Source organism: Narcine bancroftii, chromosome 6 (genome assembly GCF_036971445.1).
Source record: "Narcine bancroftii isolate sNarBan1 chromosome 6, sNarBan1.hap1, whole genome shotgun sequence".
NCBI classification, from domain to species: domain Eukaryota; kingdom Metazoa; phylum Chordata; class Chondrichthyes; order Torpediniformes; family Narcinidae; genus Narcine; species Narcine bancroftii.
Genome location: NC_091474.1, coordinates 202,541,502 through 202,560,969, shown reverse-complemented (window position 1 = coordinate 202,560,969; position 19,468 = coordinate 202,541,502). Strand labels below are relative to the sequence as shown.

Sequence of the window (19,468 nt, the reverse complement as noted above, 5' to 3'; positions counted from 1 at the left end):
TGACAAATTATATTGCTTGCCCAAAATTGTTGTACAGGTTATCCACAGATCCAAAAATTGATTTTTTTTTTAAAGCACAAACATGACATCACAAGTGTGGAAAAATTTCAACACCTGACTTGCCTACGTGGGCTCTGAAGCTCTGTTGGCTCCAGTTTGATTACAAAAACAATTAAAACAAGCCAAGTTCTTTGCTTCTGGCCAGGAAGATGCCAAATGGAGCTGGGTCCAAGTCTTCAGCGTCAGCTGCAGCTGGAGTCAGAGACAGCGACTCCATTCTCAATATCAGGTGAGGTGCCATCCACGTTGAAGAAGTGGCTTCAGGCTCCCGGGCAGGAGCAGGGACCTTGGGCTCCCATAATAGAGAGTGGAGAGCACCAAATTCTTTGGTGTGACCTATCATGGGCACTCAACATCTCCTCACTTGTCAGGAAAAAGAAACAACAATTACACGTCCTGATAAGACTGAAGTGAAGTGGGAAAGGCTACCGGTCACCATTATGTCAATCTTCTGTAGGAGCTCTATCGAGAGCATTCTGGCTGTTTATATCACAGTGTGGTATGGTTGCTGCAGAGAAATGGATCAGAGGTTAAGCCATAGGACCAAAGTAGTGGTAGAAAATCATTGGAGTCTCTCTCCCTCTCCCCACCAACCCTGTTGACGTGATCTTCCAGGATTGTTGACTGAAAAAGGATGCAGAAATATTGAGGACCCCTTCCACTCTGCACACAGCATCTTTCAGCAGCTCCTGTCAGGGTAGAGATATAGGAGTATCAGAACCAGCACCACCAGGATGAGGAACAGTTTCTTCCCGCAGGCAGTGAGAATGATGAACGACCAAAGAAACTGCTGACAGTAACCATCCAAGACTGTACAAAACAATATTTGTTTACTGGTAGTTATTTTTCTAGATAAAATATTTGTCCTTCATATGTATTATTTGTCTGTATGCATGTTATGTCCGGTTGCGTGTCTGAATGTTTTGCACTGAGGACTGGACAACACTGTTGTGTCGTGTTGTAATTGTACAATCAATAAACTTGACTTGAATCCATGCTGTATCTGCCTGATGGAACAATTTCTATCCAGACATCTCCATTTCTTCCTTCATGATAACTTTAAGCATTTCCAAACTATAAATGTGAAGCTAACAGGCCTTTTGCCCACACCCACTTTTTAAAATAAAGGTGGCATGGCATTTGGCATCTTCCAGTCAGGTAGAAGCTGTTCAGAGAATTTAGATACAGGTAGTCCCCAACTTACGACCTATGCGACTTAGGCACATTCGCACATATGACAATTAAAAAATATATAAAATTTATGCAGTTTACATTGCATTTCACAAACTATAACAGGGATACAGGGCATGGAAGAATCAGCATTCTGGAGTCCTGGGGCAGGGCGTAGCCATCTTGATTCCTATGTGAATGTTCAAGTCTTTGGTAGGCATGTGTGCGGTGGGTTCGCGTACTGCAGTGCAGTTGGTGCATGTGCGAGTTAAGGATGCGATTTCACTATTGTCAGTGTGCTTAACTCTCACGCATGTGCCAACCGAACTCCAATACACAAACCCACCAAAAGCTTGCGTATGTGCACAGGAATCATGATGGCTGTGCCCAGCCGCAGAATGCCAACTAACAAGCATGGACCAGAATGTGGAAAGATTTGCCAAGGTTGAATGACAAATTCAGGAAGCTTTAAGTTGTTATTGTCAAATTTCGATGAAAAAAAAATTTAATTAAAAAGTTTGTTTCAAGACTTCTGTACTTTGCGCAGGTCGGGCGGGGGGGGGGGGGAGGGGGCGGTACAATTCTGACGTGTCCAACCTGAGATACAACCGAATCTTCAGTTCCCATTATGGTTGTAGGTCAAGGACTACCTGTAAATTATTACAAACACCTCTAACTTCTGCCATTTTCTTTCAACATCCTATGATGCATTCCATCATGACCAAGGACTTGGCTACCTTTAGATCCACTGGCTTGCACAACACTACCTCATTAGGGATAACAATTCTATTGAGGTCCTCACCTCCCATTGGGCCCATAACATTTTTCTTTGTATGTTAGACTATCCTAAGTGTCCTCCAATGTAAAGATTGACAAAATAGTAATTCAAAATCCCACATTCCAAATAAGAACTGCCTCTTCTCATTGTCCAATTGCCCTATTTTTAGCCACCCTTTTCTGCTTTACACAATTATGAAAACATTGATGTTTTTACCTTTGGTGCTGGTTTACTTTCATAATCTCTTTCTTTATAGCTTGCTTAGTGGTTTTTTGTTGTTTTGTTTTATAGTTTTCCAAATCTTCCACTTACCCATTACCTTTGGCAACTTTTATGCATGATTTTAAGTTTGATGCCTTTCTTTATTTCCAAGGCTGGCTCTCCCCACCCTTGCCGTCCTTACTTTTAACTGGAATAGATTTTTGTGGAGCACTGAAAATCTCTGAAAGTCCTCAAGCGCCTCATCATATAGTTTATATTCCCAGTCTAGCCAACTCATTTCATTGTAGTTTCCCTAGTTTAAACATAATAAACTAGTTTTAGATCAATTTATTGCACCCTCTATTTGTGTGGAAAATTCAATCTATCTGCAATTACTCTTTACAAGAGGATCCCAACTAAGTGATGTTTAATTTTACCTGTCTCAATGCTCTGAACCAGATCTAATGGCATGTTCCTTTGTAGGTTCAGTAACATGGTGCTGAAGAAAATTATCACAGATGCATTCATTGAAGTCCTCGAAAAGATTGCCTTGACCCACCTAATTCGCCCAATGAAAGTTAAATTCACCATAACAACTGTTTTTCTATGCTTACATGCATCAGATATTTCTTAGTTTATTGCTTTGTCACTATAATGCTATTTGGTGGCCTCTAGTTATCTACCACCTGATGTTTCTTTTCCCTTTACTATTCTTAATTTGCATCCAGATGGATTAAACAATCTGATCATCAGATCAGATATCGTTTTTCACTATTAGCCTAATCCCTTCCTTAATTAATTAACCATCTCCCTTAACTTCCTGCTGATCCCTTCTGCATTACGTGATACCCTTGGATAGCAAGTTACCAATCATACTGCAACCATGTTTCTGTAATGGCCACTAATTATATCCCTATCAGCCTATCCTGTCCCTCTGAGTACTCTCCAGGAATTTTTCAACCATTTTCAGAGAATTTACACATTGATTCAAACAATTCCTTTATTTATAAAAATTTTGTGAAGAATTGCTTCATTGTTATCAATTTTGAAAGTTCTGTCAAGGAAGGAAAACCATCCACATTAAGACTTTTATATTAAATGCATTAAAACATGGAATTTGCTAATAAAACAAATAATCCACCATAACAACAAAGTAATCCTTCAAACTTGCTCTACAATTAAGATGATGAGCGATCTTGTACCTCAATGCCATTTTGCTGCCCATATCCCTTGATACCCTTTTGAACAAACGATGACTGTCCTTCACAATTCTACCATGTAAAGATATAAAGATTCACCATTTGCTGCATGAAGAAATTTCCCTTTATCTCAGGTCCATATGACTTATCCCTCATTCTAAACTGCAGTTCCATAACAGAGAAAATATACTTCCTGCATCAAACCTGTTGAGCCTTGGAAGAATTTTACAAGCTTCGAGATCTCCTCTAATTCTTCTAAATTCCAGGTCTTGGCTTCTCAATTTCGCATGAAGTACCCTTGCCATTCCTCCTCATAAATCTACTCAGTTTTGTTTCAACAAACTTCAGAATTTAACACTGACCCAAGCTGCTAATCTAGATGCTCCAAAAGATATCCCACAGATCAAAATCTAACCAGGTCAGTTTATTCCCACTCGGTTTTCTGCCTGATACCCAATGCTCATTCTACGTCAGTGTATTAACTGCAACTGACCTTGTTGAACATTCACATGTAGGACCTTATACACAGTGGAGTTGTGGAGACCTGTAGGTCTGACACAGACCCTTTGGCCATGATGTTCATGGCACCTATCTCCATTAATCCCATTTACCCAAATTAGATCCATACCCTTACAAGTCTTGGCATTTAAGTACAGTAAAACCCTGGGTAATTCAAGCAACTGGCAAAAAAAAGGAAAATAAATTTTAAAAATGGAAATAATTGGTAAAAAATATACGTTTAAAATTGTGAAAGTAAATGTTCTCTGAAGTAACAAATAAACCTTTGGTGAAGATGGGAGCAAATATTCAGCCAGCGGAGTGCCTTGATCATGCTTTGCTCGTAGCAGCTGTTAATGAATAAAGTTGTGTGAAAAAGCATCACCCAGGATGAAGAGCTGTTTGCTGCCACTTGCCACTTGACTCTCTTAAAGTGTCTCCTTATCCCTGCTTACTAAGAGTTGCTCCGGACAGAGGCTATATCTGTAAACCTGGGAGAGCGGGAGGGGGTTAATTATCTATAATGCTATTGTTCTTCTTTCCCTTGGCTCCATGGAGGGAGAGGAACCAGTAAATCCAGCGACAATTAAATGTTTTCAAAGAATGTGACTGAAAATAGTGATTTAAGGTTTACATATTCATGCAAGTGAAGTTTGTTCAGTGTAAGTACAGTTTACTATTTTTGTCTTTTAAACTGTTTATTCTTAATGCAGGTGTATTAGTTAGGTATTATAAGAGCAAGTCTCAAGCAACTAGAGAAAAAAAACCACATAGGTGTATCAGCTGTCACCACCTCATGAGGCAGTGCATTCCAGAATCTAAATCATCCTTTGGAAAGAGTTTCCCTCTGATCACCTCTCAAGCTTCTAAACCTACACCAATGTCTTAAATACACACCCTTTCCTTATGGGAAAGTAATTTTTAATCACCTACTTTATTTATCCCCTTAATTTTATATAGCTCTTTCAGATAGCCTTCAGAATCATCCACTCCAGGGAAAACAAAGCCAGTGGCCAGTCTCTCCTTATAACAAAAATACCAGGGTTCAGGCAAATCTCTTCTGCAAAGTCTCCTGCACAATGACATGGCTCCTGTAATATTGTTGACCAGAAATGCATACAATACTGCAGGTGTGGTCTCATCAATATTTTAATCATTCTATGCCACACCCAATGCAAACAAGCATCCCACAGGCCTCTTCAACCATATAATCCATGTTTCCTGGAATTTGCAGTGATCTATAGACATGATTCTGAAAACCCCATGGCTCTACCATTTACTGAGTTCATCCTACCCTTGTTTGTCCTCCCAAAATGCATGATGACTCATTTGTCAGGATTAAATTCCAATTTCCCATTGCTCCACTCACCTTTATAGCTGATCCTCACTGAGACAACCTTCCTTGTTCTTGACTAAGCCACCAGTTTTTCTGTAACCTGAAAACCTATTGATTGTACCTCTTACATCAAGCAGTTCAGGACAGGAACAAACCTTTCAGTCCTTGTTGGTACTGAACATGATGCCAACCTAAATGAATCTACACACTAATCTACAAACTAATCCCTCTATTCCTGTTCATGTGTCTATGCTTATCTATTTTACATTCTTTCTCTCAGGTCAACCTTCAGCCTCCAATGTCCAAGAAAAAGCAATCCAAATTTGACCACCAAACTTGTGGCGAAGTGAAAAGTTTTATACAGTTTCCACATGCTTCCCCAACTTTTATATTCAATGTCCTAATAGCTTCTTTGACATCTTCATCTACATGTGCTGCCAACTTTTAAGGACTATGGACTAGCACTCCAACACACACACACACACACCCCCACACACACACACACACACACACCCCCACACACCCACCCCCACACACCCACCCCCACACACCCACCCACCCACCCACCCACACACCCACCCACACACACACCCACACACACACCCACACACACACCCACACACACACCCACACACACACACACACATAGTGTGGCAGGTTAAGCTCTCTCTTTATTAGGGCTGGAAAGGCTGCTTTTATACTGTTCAAGTTCCTGTCATTTTTGCTGATTGACTGAGTGAGCCATATGAATAACAATAGCCGGTGGACACATCTATGCCGAATGCCCTTCTTCCCCAGCCTGTTTCTGCTGAGTTAGCTGGGCAGCTTGACCAATGCCATTTTAGGGCTGTTGGTCTGATACTGCCCCAGCTTCTACCCCCGCCAGTTCATTGTCCTGGGAGTCACTTTAGCGATCTCTGTCCACGTCTGCTGCCACGCAATGTGCCGGCATAACCTCTGCAATTGCGGGCTGCCACATTCACTTGAAAAGTACAAGGGTGCCTCTGGTCGAAGAACAAATCTGCCAGGAGGACTCCCAGGCTGGCACCAAAGCAGATAGCAAATTCTATCTACATCTATTATTCTTTCCAAAGTGTTCTATTACTATATTCTTCACTACAGATGGCCGTGCTTTCCCCAATATTGATGTTAGGATAATAGGTCAGTCAACAGATTCTCTCAGCAAATTTAAACAGTGACAATTTGTGTTGAAAGACCAAAAGAAAAGACCACAAGACAGGAACCAGGAACCACCACCTTCCACTACACAACTCAGTAGTGGAGACCAGCAAGCTGCTTGGATTTCAGTTAACCTATCATGGACACACATCTCCTCACGTGACAGGAAGGTGCAATAGTCATGTTTTCCTAAAAAGCAGACAAGGATACCGGCCACCATTATGTCAACCTTCTCCAGGAGTTCCAGCAAGAGTTGCCTGGCCAGCTGCATTAGTGTGGTACAGTTGCTGCAAAGAAATGGATTGGAGGTCAATCCACAGGACCACATAAGTGGCAGAGAGGTTTAGTTGAGTCTGCCTGCCTTCCCTCCCCATTGCCATGACATCCAGGATCATTTTCTGAAGAGGATGCACAAAATCCTTGAGGACCACTTCCACCCCACGCACACCATCTTTTAGCTGCTCCCATCATGAAAGTGATACAGGAGTATCAGAGCCAGCAGCCCCAGCCTAAAGTAGAGTTTCTTCCCACGGGCATTAAGAACAGCCAAAGAAACTGCTCACATTAACCATTTGATACTCGAATATTTGCAAAACTATATTTATATATTTTTTTGTATACATGATTACTGGTCCTGCATGTGCATTGTTTGTCTGCACATGTGTTATGCTTGGTTGTGTGTCTATGTGTTTTTCACGGAGGACCGGGTTGTACTTGCACAAACAGATGACTTGACTTGAAAATACAGACACAGAAGTAAGCCATTCGCCCAATCACATCTGCTCCATCATTTCATCATACTCAGCCCTACTCCACTGTCTTCTCCCCACAACCACCAATTCCCTGACTATCCAGCTACTTATCAATCTCTGCCTTAAATATAACCAACGACCTGACCTCCACAGCCTCCCATGGCAGAGGTTCACCACTCTCTGACCCAAGAAATCCCACAGCACCCCTCCATCCTGATGTTGTACCCTCTTGTCCTAGACTCCACCACCAGGGGAAACAACTTTGCCATATCAACTCTGGCAAGGCCTTTCTATATTTGAAATGTTTCTCCTTATTCTTCTGAACTCCAAGGAGTACAGTCCAAAAGCTGTCAAAACATTCCTCCTATAATAATCCATTCATTCCAGGAGTCATTCTTGAGAATCTTCTCTCAAAACCTCTCCAATGGCAGCACATCCTTCCTTAAAAAAGATCCAAAAAATGTATCCCGTACTCCAAGTGAAGCCTCAACATCACATCCCTGCTCTTTGCATTTGTCTTCTTCACCACCAACTCAACCTGGAGTTTAACCTTTAGCACATCCTTCATGAGGACTCTCGTCCCATTGCACCTCCATATTTTGAATTTTCTTCCTGCCCTTTTATTGTTTTCATCCACCTTCCAACATAGTCTTTCTTCTGTCACTTCTTTACCCATTCTGCTCATCTATCCAAGTCTTTCTGCAGGCTCTCCAGTTCCTCATTACTTACTGCCCCTCCACCAATCTCCACTTGCAAACTTGACCTCAAAGCCATTTATTCAGCAATTCAAATCATTAACATACCATGCAAAAAGTGGCCCCAACACTGACCTCTAGGGACCACCAGTGGTAACCAGTAGCCAACCAGAGTAGGTTTTCTTTATCCTCACTCTCCATTTCCTGCCAATCATCTAATAATCTAACCATGTTCGTATATTTCCTGTAATTCTACGGGCTTTCATCCTGTTCAACAGCCTCATGTGCGGCATCTTATCAAAAGGCTTTTGAAAATCCAAATATACCACATCCACTACGTCTCCTTTGTCTCACCTGCATGTTGTTTCCTGAAAAAAAACTGCAGGAAGTTTGTCAGGCAAGAATTTTCCTCCAAGAAACCAGGCGGACTTTGGCCTATTTTGTCATGTAGCAACCCTGATGAACCCTATCTAGTATTTAATTCCAAGAGTTTTTTTTTTACAAAAGACAAAAATAATCCAATTTTAGGGCCAAAGTCACTGCAAAATTGTCTCTCTTAAAAGCCAAGAGCTCACTTCAAATAAATATTTATTTAGAAATGTCTGAAGCTCCCTCCAAGATATTGTTGCCCATGGAGGAAATCAGCAGACTTTACCAAAGAGTTTTTAAAAAATTGTGACAAATCTTCAAATCAACAAAATTTTGTAGTCTTAAAGAATTTTAAAACTTATTATTCAAAATTACTGCAGTTTTTTTTAAAAAATAGGACAATCCAGTTTATATTGATTTGATCATTTGTTTGGAAATTGAAATTTAAGAGAACTCGATACAAGTTTCCCAAACAGTTTAATGGTTTCTTGGCAAAGGAATTGAAAAATGTGTCGATATTCAAAATGTCAGACAGCATCTATCAGCAAGGATAGAGTTAAGGTTGAAGACAAGCCTGTGACCTAATGCTGGGTTTCTTTGGAATAGTACAAGAGTCCAAAGAAGAGAATTAAAGTGACAGGCAACTCAAAGATGGCATCAAGCACCAAATGGAGCCCACTGAATTGGCTTCACTAGGACGGATGTTTGAATCCTTGGTCAGCGGGAGGAGGTAAAAGCATAGGTGGAAGGACGCGACATAATGAACTTTAAAATAGAATCACTTCTCTTTAATTACAGCACAGAAAGTAATGCTTCAATGACTAGATCTTTATTAGTGCTGCTAGCTGTGGGTTAAATATTAGCCAAAAGAACTGATGAGAAGGCATCTTCGGTTTTAGTGATGAATTTACTTGTCTATTAGCTGGATTGGGCATTGCAGTTGACCATAGCATCTACAGATTTTCTTGCTGGCTAAAACCTATGAAAGTGAAGACCAATGTGGATAGGGAAAAGAATTGGCTGCTGCACAAATGAGAGAAATGAAATAAGCTCTCATCCCCAGTAGCAATATAGTGTTTAATATGTTCATATTATTATTGATGCTTCAAGGAGCAATAAAAAATCCTCTAATCCAGGGGATTCCTAAATACTTGTCAACAGTAAGCCCAAGTGATCTTAAGATAACGTCAAGAAATCATCCACTGCTTCACTGCAGCTATTCGTTGACTTTATGCCACACAGTCAGACTACACACATTCCAAACATCCACTCTTGATCTCTGTTTGGTTGGCCCCTATAAAAAGATCTGGAATGACACTGAATATGTGCTGGAAGGTCTTTTCTTGCCATGTAGTGGCTTTAAGTACTCAGCCAGTTATGTAGTTTGCAAGTTCAATAGTAAACTCAGAAACTTTAGGTACTCAAAGTTCCCTCACTGAAAGAGACAATGGCAAAGAAAACACGTCAGATTTTTCAAAGCCTTCTTCCAAGTAAAAGTAACATTGTGTGAATCGCAGGTGCGCAATGACTCGTAGTGGAGGAGCATCTGGCAAAGCACAAAGAATCTCAAATCTCTGTTGGCAGCACAGTAAAAATTGTAACAGAAGCACACCAATTCCCTTATGATCTACCAATCATGGACATGAATCCTGTAGATCTGACATTGGTCTAAATACCCAAGAACTGGGGTAAAAGCAATACTTAAGCTTAAGGGAGTACTTTGGGAGACTGGGTGGGTCACGTCTCCAGAATGGAGGACCATCGCCTTCCCAAGATAGTGTTATATGGCGAGCTCTCCACTGGCCACCGTGACAGAGGTGCACCAAAGAAGAGGTACAAGGACTGCCTAAAGAAATCTCTTGGTGCCTGCCACATTGACCATCGCCAGTGGGCTGATCTCGCCTCAAACCGTGCATCTTGGCGCCTCACAGTTCGGCGAGCAGCAACCTCCTTTGAAGAAGACCGCAGAGCCCACCTCACTGACAAAAGGCAAAGGAGGAAAAACCCAACACCCAACCCCAACCAACCAATTTTCCCCTGCAACCGCTGCAACCGTGTCTGCCTGTCCCGCATCGGACTTGTCAGCCACAAACGAGCTTGCAGCTGACGTGGACATTTACCCCCTCCATAAATCTTCGTCCGCGAAGCCAAGCCAAAGACATGAACAAGTACAACACAAATTACTATTTTCTAGTAGACATCAAAAACCAGTACAATACCTTACTAAAACAATTACTTCATTATAATAGAGGTGAACACTTTTGGTTATTAATTCAAATACTCTTTATCCTGAAACAACTAGAATACAAGAAAATATTTTCTCATTCAAAACTAGAGTTCAAAATTCTGTATACTTGATTTTCTTCCATAAACTGGACTAGTTTACAAAGTTAATATGCCAACTTTCAAACACCGAAGGCAATATACTAATATGCAAAGTTGTCAAACCAATTTGTACTTGAGGATCAGAAACCTCTGACCTTCGTTCTTTCACCTTTACACAATCAACCATGTAAATAGGATGAGCCATTCAAAATATATTCTAGTGTGGCGATGCACATTCTTGTAGCAGTGAACCAATCACGCTTGTCACGTGCGGTTGGCGGGGCAGCCGCAGCTAGGATGACATCACGGGACTGTCTTTTCCAGTCCAGGCCGAAAGGTTGTGTTCATCATCAGGACGCAAGCGTTGGGTCCCTTGGGGCAGAACGGAATAAGGCTCAAAGGCTGCAGCGCGAGATTCAAATTAAAGCAGTTGTGATACTGGAGCTCACAGCCTGTTGTCTCAGTCTCTGCGCTCTCACTCACAACACACTACATTGGTGATCTCAATGCGTTTCCACGTCCTGAAGACTCAAAACAATGGAACAAGCAGCTGAAGGTGCCATTGCATTGAAGCTGCCAATTCTCTGGATGAACAGGCCCCGCACTTGGTTTGGCCAAGCGGACAGAGGTCCAGTTCCAGATCAAACAGATAACCTCTGATTCCATGAGATACTTCTAAGTCACCAGCTCACTCGACCAGGAAGCCACCTCAAGAGTCATGACCTTATTCAAGCGCCACCAAAGGTAAATACATGGCTCTAAAAAAACCTCTTCATGAGCACATATGGCCTCTCATAGTGCAAGCAAGCAGATAGGCTCCTGCACTTGGATGGCCTGGGCGATAGAACCCCCTCTACCCACATGGACGAGATCCTCACACAGGCAGAAGGTCACAAGCCCTGCCTCATATACAAGCAAGCGTTCCTTGAGGAGATGTCAGAGGACATCAGACTCTCTTGGCTGACGCCGATTTCAGTAACCCATGCAAGGTTGCAGTGTGGGCGGATGTTCTCTACTGCTTGAAGTGCGAAGCCATAGACTCCATCAACTGTGTTTCATGGCCACCACGAAGGATAACGCCAAATTCCGGTCCTCCATGGGAGTGGCCCCACCCTGACAGAGGACAGAGAGGAAATCAATGGAGGAAAAGGCAGAATGTATTCTTAAATTGAATTGTAAGATTTTTAGTGAATTTTGGACTTTACTTAATATTTATGCTCCAAATGCAGATGATGAAGTATTTATTTTGGATGCATTTTTATGTTTGGGTCAAGCTAATGATAATATTTTAGTTGGTGGTGATTTTAATTGTGTTTTGGAACCTTTATTAGATAAATCTCCGAAGAAAGTTAAAAAATCCAAGATGGCAATCCAGGTCCAAGCGTTGATGAAAGATCTTAATTTAGTAGATATTTGGAGACGTCTTAATCCGACAGAGAAAGATTTTTCCTTTTATTCATCTAGACATGAATCATTTTCAAGGATTGACTTCTTTTTAGTATTGGCACATTTACAAGGGAAAATACAACAAGCGGAATATAAAAGTAGGGTGATTTCAGATAATTCTCTGTTATATTTTACATATGAAACTTCTGAGAAAATTCAAATAGCTTATCATTGGAGATTTAATACAATGTTGTTAAAAAATCCTGAGTTTATTGATTTTTTGAAAAAACAAATATTTTTTTTGAAAGAAAATTCTAAATCTGTTCAAAGTTTGTATTATGGGATGCTATGAAAGCCTATTTGAGAGGACAAATAATTAGTTATACTTCTAAAATAAAAAAAATCAATTAAATCAGAGTCTTGAATTAGAGAAACAGATCGATGAGTTAGAAAAGGAATTTCAGAAAGATGCTACAGAAGATCAGAAAATAGAATTATCTAGACTGAAACTGAAATATAATACCTTGCAATCTTATCAATTTGAATGTGTGATTAATAGGACTAAACAACGGTATTATGAATGGGGAGAGAAAGCACACAAGGTATTGGTGTGCCAATTAAAGAAAGAACAGATATCGAGGACTATTAATGCTGTTAGACGGAATTCTCTTATTATAAACTTTGTGAGATTAATGATGAATTTTATTCATTTTATAAAAAGTTATATACATCTGAAGGAAAACAGGAAACTGGATCGATTGATTTTTAAAAAAATCACAGTTGAATTTACCGATATTAGAGGATGGAGATATTCAGGAGTTAGAAGAACCATTTACTGATTCGGAAATTAAAATGGCTATTCTGGAAATGCTGAACGGTAAATTGCCTGGTGATGATGGATTTTCGGTTGAATTTTATAAAATTTTTTATGACGATTTACCTACAGTGTTTGGGGATGTATTACGTTAAGTTGGAGAACATTATGATTTACCTGAGTCTTGTTCTAGTGCTTTAATTACAGTAATTCCTAAAAAAAGATAGATATCCTTTGAAGGTATCTTCATATAGACCAATTTTGTTGTTAAATGTAGATTATAAAATAAAAGCTAAAGTATTAGCGAATAGATTGGCTAAATTTTTACCAAAGTTGATTCATATTGATCAAACAGGTTTTATAAAGAATAGATATGCTTCAGATAATATTTTGCGAGTGATTAGTTTGATTAATAGATTTCGACAATCTTTAGATCATCCGATGGTGATATCCCTAGATGCAGAAAAAGCATTTGATAAAGTTGAATGGAATTTTTTGTTTAAAGTTTTGGAGAAATTTAAGTTTGGTCCTTCTTTTATTGGTTGGATTAGGGCTCTATCTATTAAACCGGTAGCTAGAGTATTGACGAATGGTTTGATTTTGGAATCTTTTAAGTTAGTTCGATCAACTCGTCAAGGTTGTCCTTTATCACCAGCTTTGTTTGCGTTAGTGATTGAACCTTTAGCACAGTTGATAAGACAAAATACACAGATACAAGGTATGAAAATTTTAGATGAGGAGTATAAAATTAATTTATTTGCTGATGACGTATTGGTGTATTTAATCAATCCAGCTCAGTAACTTTTGCATTTGAAGAAATGTTTAATACAATAGGGATGTCTTTCTGGATATAAAATTAATTGGGGAAAAAGTGAAATATTACCAGTAAGTGAAGGAGATTATTCAGTTTATAAGAATATTATTAATTTGAAGTGGACTGATCGAATTAAATATCTGGGTATAATTTTGAATGTTAATTATCAACCTTTATATAAATTAAATTATGCTCCGTTAATGAAAAAAATTAAAACTGATTTGATTAAATGGGAAGATTTACCTATTAATTTAATGGGAAGGATAAATACAATTAAAATGAATATCTTTCTGCATATACAATTTTTGTTTCAATCTATTCCATATTTACTTGATAATTTTTTTTTCAAGATTTGAATAAAATAGTTAGGGAATTTTTATGGAGGGGTAAACTTTCGAGAGTAGCTTTGAATAAATTAACTTCGAAATATGAGTTAGGGGGATTACGTTTACCACATTTTCAAAATTATTATGAGGCATCCCAACTTAAATTTATTAGTTCATTGATGGATTTGGTATGACCTCCTAGTTGGGCTAAAATTGAGATGGCAAGTATTTCTGAATTTGAAATACATAAATTTTTGTTTAGGTGGAATATGAATTTGTTACCACAATATAATATGCCTATACTAAAACATTTAATGAAGTTATGGATAAAGAAAAATAAAATGATAGGTTCTAGGGGTAAATTATTGGCTTTGACTCCATTGTATAATAATCAACTTATTTCTTTTTCAATACATAATCGAAGTTTATTGCTTTGGAGATTTAAAGGTGTGAAAAATTTGGGAGATTGTTTTAAAGAGGGCAAGTTTTTATCTTTTAATCAGATGAGGGAAGATTTTGGTATTGATAAGAAATCTTTATTTCTTTATTATCAAATTCGATCTTTGGTAAAATGTATGTTTAGTCAAGAGATGATTTTACCTGAAATGACTAAATTTGAGACTTTTCTTATGAAGGTACCAGAGAAGGGTTATATTTCATTTATGTATCAAATATTACAGGATGGTATGGATAAAAAGGGTTGGGATAGATCTAAAATTAAATGGGAAGCGGATATTGGTTTTATTTTTGCTGAAGTGGATTGGTTAGATATCTGTTATGATAGTGTAACTAGATTGATAAATGCACGTTATGCAATGATTAATTACAATTTTTTACATCAATTATATTTTATACCTGAAAATTTTTAAAAATATGGTTTTAATGAATCAGATTTGTGTGGAACTTTTTTTCATGCTGTTTGGTCACGTCTCCAGAATGGAGGACCATCGCCTTCCCAAGATCGTGTTATATGGAGAGCTCTCCACTGGCCACCGAGACAGAGGTGCACCAAAGAGGTACAAGGACTGCCTGAAGAAATCTCTTGGTGCCTGCCACATTGACCACCGCCAGTGGGCTGATATCACCTCAAACCGTGCATCTTGGCACCTCACAGTTCGGCGGGCAGCAACCTCCTTTGAAAAAGACTGCAGAGCCCACCTCACTGTCAAAAGACAAAGGAGGAAAAACCCAACACCCAACCCCAACCAACCAATTTTCCCTTGCAACCGCTGCAACCGTGTCTGTCTGTCTCGCATCGGACTTGTCAGCCACAAACGAGCCTGCAGCTGACGTCGACATTACCCCTCCATAAATCTTCGTCACGAAGCCAAGCCAAAGAAGAAAGACATATACAATCTTTTTGGAAGAAAATTCAATCGTTTTTAGAATATCTGTAAAAGATTAAAATAGTTTTAGATCCAACAGTATTTTTATTGGGTAGCTTGCAACCTCTGAAAGGCTTGGGATTAAATAAGTTTCAGCTTTCTTTTGTATATTTAGCTTTATCCGTAGCGAAAAAATGTATTGCTAGTATGTGGAAAGATGCAAATTTGATATTAATAGATGGCATAATGAGATGAAATATAGTTTAATAATGGAAAAAATTACATCTGTTTCACATGATAATTATATTTTTTTATTAATAAGTGGCTGTTATACTCAGAATATTTACATTTCAATTTATATTGATTAGATTTTAATATGTATATTTAACTTTTTTTAAAAATATCCTTTCTTTTTTCTTTTTTTTATGGCTCTCCTTAGGAGAGTTGGCTGAAGGGTAGGATTTTTCTTTTCTTTTTTTATATATATAATGTTCATGTTTAATTGCTGTATATGTCATATATTATGTTTTTTGAATGTATAAATAAAGTTTTTAAAAAAATGAAAGTTCATATCCTATCCTCCATCCTCACTACATTCTACAGAGGATGTTTTGAGAGCATCCTGTGTAACTGCATCACAATCTGGTTTGGAAGCTGACCCACCTCAGACTGCAAGACTCTACAGAGGATAGTGAAGTCAGTGGAAAAGATCATTGGAGGTTCTCTTCCTACCATGAGGACATCTACAACACTCAATGCAGACAAAAGACAATAAACATTGTGAAGTACTCCACACACCCCTCACATCAACTGTTCTCCCTTCTGGTAGGAGGCACCATAGCACTTAGGCCCTAACGTCCAGATTGGGCAACAGATTCCCCCCCCCCCCACCCCCCAAGCCATCATGCTCCTGAATTCCCAGAACATATGTCGACACTGTATTGTGGACTTTTACTGTATACGTCGTAATATTTTATTGTGCTTTACTTGTATTCTAACTTGTATTCTTATATTTATGTAAATATGCTCCATGGTCCCAGAGAAACGCTATCTCAGGTTTTCCGCGCAAGCATGGTATGCACGATAAATAAAGGCAACTTGACTTGTCTTGGGATGTGAAAAAAGCGAGAAGGAAGATTTAATACAATTGCACACAACTGGAGTGAGACTTCATCTGGAATACTGCACAAAGTTTCAGTCTCCTTATCCATGGAGAAGAGCAAAGATTTATTAGTCTGGCTCTCGGAAAGATGGCTTGCAATAAGAGAGATCAAGTCAACTGGGACTATATTCTTTAGAGCTGTGAAAAAAAAACAAGATCTCCTATGCAAAAGTATGTGTCCAGCAGCTTAACAGGCTAGATACAGGACAGAGGTTTCCACTGGCTGAAGAACCCTAGGACAAGTAGATACTGCTTCTGAATAAGTAGCAGAGAAGATGAGAAATACCTTCATCTGCAGAGTATTGAACCTTTGGTATTCACTATACCAGATAACTATGGAGTCTATCATTTTGTTCATTCAAACTGAACAATAAATTTGTGAATGTTAAAATAAATCAAGAGATATGGGAAATAATGCTGAAAAATGGCATGGAAGCAGATCAGTCATGATCTTAGTGAATGATGATACACTCCTGCTACTATTTCCTCTGTTCTCAAGTTCCATCTCACATCGTTCTCACATTGACTCCTTGCTATGGCAGCACCAGGTGAGGTGCTGGGTCTAACACTGGATGAAAAAAAGCTTCTGTTCACTTCTCAGTCCAGGAACTTAGTAGAGGATGACACAGTTATAGAAAAATTGCTAAACAATGCATTTCATCAAACAGGCAACACCTTAGTCAATGATATACCAAAATCTCATATCTCTTTCAACTCGATGCAAAAGATCTCATGACAATTTCAAATTGGTGCCAGTTTGTTACTTGATATCCTGGGGCTAATATTTGGATCTCAAAGAAGTTGGGGTTGGGAGAAAAAGACTTTGATGTTGAACATGTTTCTACTTCTGAGAGCTGTGCATAAATTGGCCGTTTCCCACAATTTATACTTCAGAATAAACATTGCCCCAACTTGATATCTTAAATGACAATACAAATTAAATTACTTTTCAAACCCCATCCCATATATAAAACGTTATTCAAACATTTTCATGATTTCTACTTAAATGTATTTTTCATTGTGAAATAACATTCCAAATGCACAGGTGCAATTCCTCAATAACAATCCACAAGACACAGCCCTTTGCAGCTTCCCACCCACAAGGATAGACATTTTTTTTTAAAGCAAATATACAACTGACAAGAGAAAGACAAAAGCTCCATATGCAGTAATCTTGAGTAATTGAAGAATTACTCGAAGAACTCAGCAAGTCAGACAGCTTCCATGGGCAGTCACAAACATTTATCAATACCAAGACAGGCAAAGTGAAATTTAACATACAAAAGGGGGAAAAAAAAGCTGAGGAAGGGATCCAGAAGTGTTAACAAGTATAGGACAGAATGTGCAAGAGGAGGAGAGTTGTGATGTAGGCCAGAGAAAAAACAAAGCACCATGACTTATCTTGAGAGCAAATGAAATGAGGTTTGAAATAATGTATCCAATTTGAAGTAAGATATTAGAGGAAGGATATATTAAGGCATTGGAGAGGGTACCCAAAGAAAAAAGGCCACAAAAAAGAAAAGATGAACAACATGACTTGGAAACATTGAGGGCAACCTACTGAAAATCTTTAACATAGCAGAAAGGTTTTCCCTCATGGGGATGAGCAAAATTGGAACCCAGTTTAAAAGAGTCTCCTGTCCCCTGATAATTCCCCTACTGTCCATATCCAAAGATGATGTGTGGGCTCCCTTCAGGACAGTGATTGCAAGGAAAGCAACTGATCCAGGAAGAATACTCAGTGATGAAGTGTTTTTAGAGGCTGGTGTTGAAGTACATCAGCTCCTGTCTGAGCAGTGACATGGATCCAATCCAAGTTTCCTCCTGCAACAACAGGTCTATGGCAGATGCAACCTCAGGCTCTACACAAAACCCCAAAACACCTGGGAAACAAGATGCATTCATCAGGATGCTCTTTACTGACTATAATTCGGCATTCAACATCGTCATCCCCTCAAAACTAATCAGCAAACTCCAAGACCTGGGTCGCAATACCCCATTGTTTAATTGGATCCTGGATTTCCTCTCCTCCAGACCCCAAGCAGCGTGGATTGACAAGAACAACTTCTCCACAATCTCCATTAGCACACGAGCACCACAGGGTTGCATACTTAACCTCTTGGTCTACTTTATCTACAACTATGACTGCATGGCTCGGAACAAATTATTTACAAATTTACTGACAATACTACAGTAGTGGGCTGTACAAAATGGGGCAATATGTCAATATACAGGAGGAAGATTGAACACTTGGTTGTTTTCATTGGTGTGTAATACAGCGTTGTCTCCGCTCCATCCTCAACATTCATTGGAGCGCCTTCATCCCTAACATCGAAGTACTCGAGATGGCAGAGGCCGACAGCATCGAGTCCACGCTGCTGAAGATCCAGCTGCGCTGGGTGGGTCATGTCTCCAGAATGGAGGACCATCGCCTTCCCAAGATCGTGTTATATGGCGAGCTCTCCACTGGCCACCGTGACAGAGGTGCACCAAAGAGGTACAAGGACTGCCTAAAGAAATCTCTTGGTGCCTGCCACATTGACCACCGCCAGTGGGCTGATATCGCCTCAAACCGTACATCTTGACGCCTCACAGTTCGGTGGGCAGCAACCTCCTTTGAAGAAGACCGCAGAGCCCATCTCACTGACAAAAGACAAAGGAGGAAAAACCCAACACCAAACCCCAACCAACCAATTTTCCCCTGCAACCGTGTCTGCCTGTCCCGCATCAGACTTGTCAGCCACAAACGAGCCTGCAGCTGACGTGGACATTTACCCCCTCCATAAATCTTCGTCCGCGAAGCCAAGCCAAAGTAAGAATACAAAGTGCTCAGGTCCAAAACATCGGTTAAACATTTTTGCCTCCTAAGGACAGTGTAAGACCTGCCGAGTTCCTCCATTATTTGTTTAATATTTTCAGTGGTTTACTAACAACTGCTCACTCAATGTCTCCAAAATCAAGGAGCTGACTGTATACTTCAGGAAAGGTAAACCAGAGGTGAATGATTCAGTGAACATTAGGGGACCTGAAGTGAAGAGGATGAGCAAATTCAAATTCCTGGGGGTCACTATCTCGGAGA

General features: G+C 39.5%; 1 protein-coding gene across 3 annotated transcripts in view; it reads right to left on the bottom strand.

Moving 5' to 3' along the window:
- The window catches only part of map7b (microtubule-associated protein 7b), a 138,957-nt gene that overhangs the window by 116,678 nt on the left and 2,811 nt on the right, over positions 1-19,468 (bottom strand). The gene's annotated exons all lie outside the window — the stretch shown is intronic.